This window comes from Harmonia axyridis, chromosome 6 (genome assembly GCF_914767665.1).
Source record: "Harmonia axyridis chromosome 6, icHarAxyr1.1, whole genome shotgun sequence".
Taxonomy (NCBI): domain Eukaryota; kingdom Metazoa; phylum Arthropoda; class Insecta; order Coleoptera; family Coccinellidae; genus Harmonia; species Harmonia axyridis.
The window spans coordinates 3,738,346-3,744,572 of NC_059506.1; the positions used below are offsets into that span (position 1 = coordinate 3,738,346).

The 6,227-nt window shown below is 35.3% G+C and overlaps 1 long non-coding RNA gene across 1 annotated transcript; it reads left to right on the forward strand.

Moving 5' to 3' along the window:
• On the forward strand, positions 1-2,979 carry LOC123682055. Its single transcript, XR_006747769.1, has 3 exons — positions 1-159; positions 2,587-2,742; positions 2,814-2,979. It is a non-coding gene; the product is annotated as an uncharacterized LOC123682055 (long non-coding RNA).
• The last annotated feature ends 3,248 nt before the right edge of the window (positions 2,980-6,227 follow it).

Consider the following 6,227-nt stretch of genomic DNA (forward strand, 5'->3'; position numbering starts at 1 on the left):
ATAAATCAAGCACTAAAATGAAAAAAGGTACATATCATATTTTATTTTCAGAGCGAAACTGTGTCCAATGCGGTTAATATTTTCAATTTAGCCTGTACAACATTCGTCTTCTTTCAGCTATTAATCGTTTACTGGCATGGGCAAATACTGATAGAGGAGGTGAGTAAATAGTCTCAAGAAGTTTTGTATGTGAAAGCAGTTGAATTTTACGATTTTGACTGCCAACATAAGTCGTAAGTGAAAGTTACCGAAATTTTCAATTCTGGATTGTACAGTGCATCCCATTTTGGGTGAGACAGCCAGGTTTCTCGCTCGTTATTTAAGATAGAGCCTTGCGGTTTTCACGTTCCTGTCCTACTTTTTTGTGAAACTCAAGTTGGTCTAATCAGATTTTGCATAACTGTTTCCGTTCAAGAGATACAGGGCGATTTTGGAAATTGATACTTCTCGGACCCCTCCTTTATCTCCGAAGTTATTAAAAATAATGCTGAGGTAAAAACTACGTCTGAATCGGAATTTTGCGTAGAATCCAGTGGCGTACTAAATTTTTTTTTCGGGGTATGGTTTTGAAGATTCAACACAAACCTATATTTTTTTTAATGGAACACCATGTATATAATTACTTCGTTGAATTCGTTATTTTTTTCCCTTCAAAATGATGTATGATACCATGTAGGTAGGATGTTCAAAAATGTTGAAAAAACACTAAAACATCAAATAATGATGATTTTTTGCTAATGGGCAATGGATTTCCCATATAAAAGAAGAATCAATACTAATAATAATAATTTATAGCGATGACAGCTAGATCAGATTGGTTTTTTCCCTCCAATGCCTACTTGATAAAACAATGCTCCCAAATGCATAGAAGCCATAATAAAAACAAGGATGTTTGTATCATCAATGGCCTACTACTTTTAAAAATCAAAAGTAATAATCCTCTCATTGAAACATAGGAAATTCATGGCCCATTTACAAAAAATCATCATTATTTGATGTTTTAGTGTTTTTTTGAGATTTTTGAACATCCTTCCTATATAGTGTCATACATCATTTTGAAGGGAAAAAAATAACGAATTCAACGAGGTAACGATATATAGGGTGTTCCATTGAAAAAATTATAGGTTTGTGTTGAATCTTCAAAACCATACCCCGGAAAAAAATATTGAGTACGCCACTGGATTCTACGCAAAATTCTGATTCTTACGTAGTTTTTACCTCAGCATTGTTTCTAATAACTTCGGAGATAAAGGAGGGGTCCGAAAAGTATCAATTTTCAAAATCACCCTGTATCTCTTGAACGGAAACAGTTATGCAAAATCTGATTAGACCAACTTGAGTTTCACGAAAAAGTAGGACAGGAACGTGAAAACCGCAAGGCTCTATCTTAAATAACAAGCGAGAAACCTGGCTGTCTCACCCAAAATGGGATGCACTGTACATAGTGATCATAATTAATATTCAAACGCCAACTACAAATAATGGCCAAAGTCTTTTTCATTTCAAAGGGCATCCCTTGAAAAACTATTCTGCTATTCAGTTTAGGAGTAGAAAAACCTGATGAAGATAGTTTTGAAATTAATTTTTATATTCAATAAGATGAAAAAAATACTAGGTGTGCCATTTGAAATGAGAAAACATTTGGCCATAACTTGTAGTTAATGTTTGAATATTAATTATGATCGCTCTGTATAAACCAGAATTGATTTTTTTTTCAGCATAGAAGAAGCCAATATGTCTACTCGAAAAAAATTGTTTGTATCGTCGTCGTAACTGATCTCTTCATTAGTTTCCAATCAAAAAACTTCATATTTTTATTTTTTCACCATTTTTTCATGAATGGTGCTTCTAAGGATGAAGTAATCTGAAGAAACCCATTATTATTTGAGTAAGCGATTCCATTTTCGATTTCATATAAAGAGTGTTACGATGAAAAAAGTGTAACTTTGGTCCATATATAGATATGAGTAAGGGGTGGGTCACCCGGTATGTAGTCACGAATATCCAAATATGTAATTGAAAACTACGCAAAAGGCCTACGTTCGTAGGCCTTTTGCCTATGGTTATAATCGTAGGCTATTCCTCATCTGTCATACCATAATTCCATAATTGCCAAATATGTATTATTTTTCATTTCATTTTTGTTACTTTTTCGTTTTTTCTTCCTCATTTCATTTCATTAGTTACTCATATTCGCTATAATTCGAGTTTTTATACCTATTTTAATTAGGCAAATTGTTTGTATGATTGAAATTAACAATCATATAATTATAAATTAGCACATAAAACAATTGAAAAGAAGGTTATCCATCCTTGTAACATGTACAAGCTCCAAGCTTAGGTTGAACAGGGTCTCAGAATCAAATATATAATAATTGTATAATTCCTAATATCTATTGTTATTGATATTATTATCATCAAATCACTTGAAACGTCGAGGTAGTTTCGAACGAGTTTCACGTGTTTAAAAAAATCCCTTATACCTACACTCAGTTCGGATCATAAAAAACTAATATTTCTTCATCTAGCTTAGTTAATTCATTCAATGAGTTCTGTAAATTAATGCTCAATAAAACATTTTTTCAGAGTGGTACCATTTCTACTGCAATTTTCCAGGGTGACTGGGATGAAGCGGATCAGAAAACTAAAAAAATACTCATCACTATGATGACGAGATCTGTTAAACCATTGAGTTTAACGGTTGGACCTTTCTTTGTTGTCAATTTGGAACTTTTTCTGAAGGTGGGTAAAGATAACTGAATAAGTATATATTATTGCAAAATATATGAATAACATATACTCAATTTTTTCAGATTACCAAAACAGTCTACTCAATAACCACTCTTTTTTTCAAAACTAGAGATGAATAGATTCGACCTTGCAGAAATACTTGAAATACAAATTGAGAACCATATATTTATTATAATTTATTGATTGCACATTGAGGTTGATAGATTAATTAAAGAAATTCAATCAGTACCTACTTTATTTATTGAATTTAATTCAGTCTCAATCACTCAGATGAAATTTCGATTGTAAGTAATAAAAACTGCATTATGTTCAAGGCCTTATCAATGGTGTGGCAAAGGTGGCTCCCGCCACAGGCGCAAGGTCCACAGGGGCGCCCAAAAATATTTAAAAAAATATTGCAGCACCAGGCGAAATATTTCCAAAGATCACAACTCTGTTCTCATGTATACGCTTCGCAACAAGCGATGCCCAGGAATCTGGAAATATTTAAAATATTTTCAGCCTTCCCAGAAATTTGCGTACTGAGCCCAAACTAATCACAAGATCAGCAAAACGAAAATATATTACTCCAATTATGAACAAAAAAATATTATAAGAAAAAAAATATTAGATGAAGAAAAACTCTTTGAATAATAATAATAATTCAAGTTGACACACCATATCTGAATATACACTATTCAAAAAAACTTGTTGCTTTTATTGAAGCCGGGTATGTAATGAAAGTCTATGTGCTATTAGTGATAATATTGCTTTGTCGATGTTTAGGCTTATGCCGTCGATCTAGACTGGAGCTATATCAGCAAAAGGTAAATCTTAGGTGATCATCCCAAACATCCTTCAAATTGATAAGTGGTTCACTAGGGAAGATATGTATCTATATCTACAAAAGATAATCAAAGTACCATTCACTAAAAGTTTCATGAGATGAGCTATCCAGCCAGTGGAGCAAAATATCTGGGAGTAGTCAAGTCATGAAGACGTAAATTTAAGTTGCAGTTCAATTCTACGATGGCTCTGTGTCTCGGGTAAAGGTCGGAGATAGGCAGTCAGAGAGGTTTAGAACAACAGAGGGATTAGACAGGGATGCTGCATTTCCCCAACATTGTTCAAAATATACCTGAACGAAGTCCTGAAGAATTGGAGGAGAGCCTGCAATGGGATGAGAATACCACTGACCGATGATATGAGTACGACACTATACGTTGCATTTCGCTGACGACCAGGTAGTAGAGGCTCAGGACGCAGAGAATCTGGGCTTTATGGCCAGAAGGTTATTTGCAGAATATGTGAGGTGAGGTTTGTCGGTCAACAGAAAGAAGACGCAGTATCTGTGTACTGGAGGCGATAGTGTAGAAGATCTTCAAGTCGACTAGCACACTCGTATCAGCTCATGTAAAGAATACACCTACCTTGGAGCAAAAATAGATAAAGGTGGTCGAACAGAAAAAGAGATATAAAATCTTATCGTGAAAAGAAGGCAGGTCATCGGATGTCTGAATTCTATATGGTGGGCTAAACAAATATCTAGAAAGCGAAAGCAACAGATATTAGATGCCGTATTCAAAAGTATAGTGCTCTATGGCTGCGAGACATGGCAGATGGATAAAAATCTATAACGTTCCGTCTGATGATCCTGGAGATGGATCACTGGCGTAGATCAGCTGGTAGGTCGAGATTGGGACGAGTGAGAAACAAAGAATTAAGGAAGATCATGGGAGTAGAAAGCACGGTAGTGGATGAGGTACAGAGAAGGCACTTAGTATGGTACGGCCATGTAGAAAGGATGCAGGAAGATCGTATTCCGAAAATGGACCTATAATGGATTCCAGCAGAGAAAAGGAAAAGAGGGCGACTTAAACAAACATGGATTGAAGGAGTGCACAAAGCGATGTCTGAACGAAACCTTCAGTCAGGAGACTGGAAGGATAGAAGAGGATGTAAGCTGGGAATCGGAAGGCGTAGAACACTATAGAACCGATTTAAAGGGTTTTTCACGAATTATTGTACATACTTTCAGGGCAGATGCAGGACATTTTGGTGAGTCTGAATAAGTGCTCGAAACATGTCCTAACTATATTCGTTTGAGAGATACAGGCTGTTTTATGTATTACATCAAAAACTCTCAATCGGCATAACTTTTGAACGTCTGCATGGATCTTCATGAAAATTTGAGGGAATGAGTATAGGCAAATGCCTAATATTCGCACTTGATGACTTGTCGATAGCGCAGGTCCGGACTGAGAAAATTATAGTCTTTATTTCACATCTTGTGAAACACCCTGTACATCGAATTTTCAAAAAGTGAAATTTTCCTCAGAATCTACAATGGATACTCTTTCAAACAAGCTCATTTGAAATAATGACACACTTCGCATCAATATTTTATGAGCTATTAAATATCAGGATATTTCGATTCATAGTAAACGCGGACCTGAATCAAAGGTGAAAGCCTGTATCATTAGTGAAACACCCTGTATATATAGTTCCATTCATAGGGTTAGGACCATTGAAATCAGGTGACCATTTTGGACGAAGCCAACGTTTCGTCTATATATTTAGACTTCATCAAGGCTACAGAGAGAAAAACAGAATAAGTAGGTATAAGTTGAAGTGACAAATATGTATAAATAAAAGGTAACAGATTCGAAGTTTAAAGAACTCCTTAACAAGTTCATCTAGTCCTATAAAGGTGAGTCTAAGAACAGAGACTATTCGAACTGTAACAGTAATACTTTGTTGAATATACACGGTGAGTCAATAGTGCTCGCTCGGTCGATAACTCTTAAAATGTTGTCGTAGAAGAATGATTAAAATTTTGACGGAATCGACAGTTCTCAGCGCATAAAATTTAATTAATTTGGAATTTGCATGCTGGTCTGAAAGTGCTGAGAACGATACCACCCTGTTTATTTTAAACGATTCTGATTTCGAAATACACTACTCATCATTCAGCTGTAATACTTTTTGACGTAGGCTGCTTTTTTCAGAAAATTTCATGTTTATAATAGTTTGAACTGAAGATCATATCTTAAAAACCGTTCAAGATAATTGTATGATTTTTTTTAGATTCCTGAATCGTTTTCACGTTTTCTGAAAATTTACAGATCAATCTGCATGAGGTCCAAAAGACACCGTGATTTTACCTTAAAACAATGCCAATAAGTCCAAATAAGTTCAAATGGCCTGCCCTGATTTTCTTGTCTGACTGCTACCCTAGTGGAAAGTCTTCATTTTTTGTGAATTGATGTGAACTCCAAACGCACTGGCTATATTCTACGGTCATAAAACCTCAAATAGTATAGTACCCTGTCGAGTTGCCAGCAAATCACTAGCCAACATAAACTCACCCACTAACGAAAGCAAGCCTGCCTTTCGAACTACTCCCACGAAATCCTTTTGGATCTACCGCTCCTCCACTTTTTTTGAGGTGGAAGCGGAAAGCACCACATATTATAAACTCTACAAATGTCCAAAAA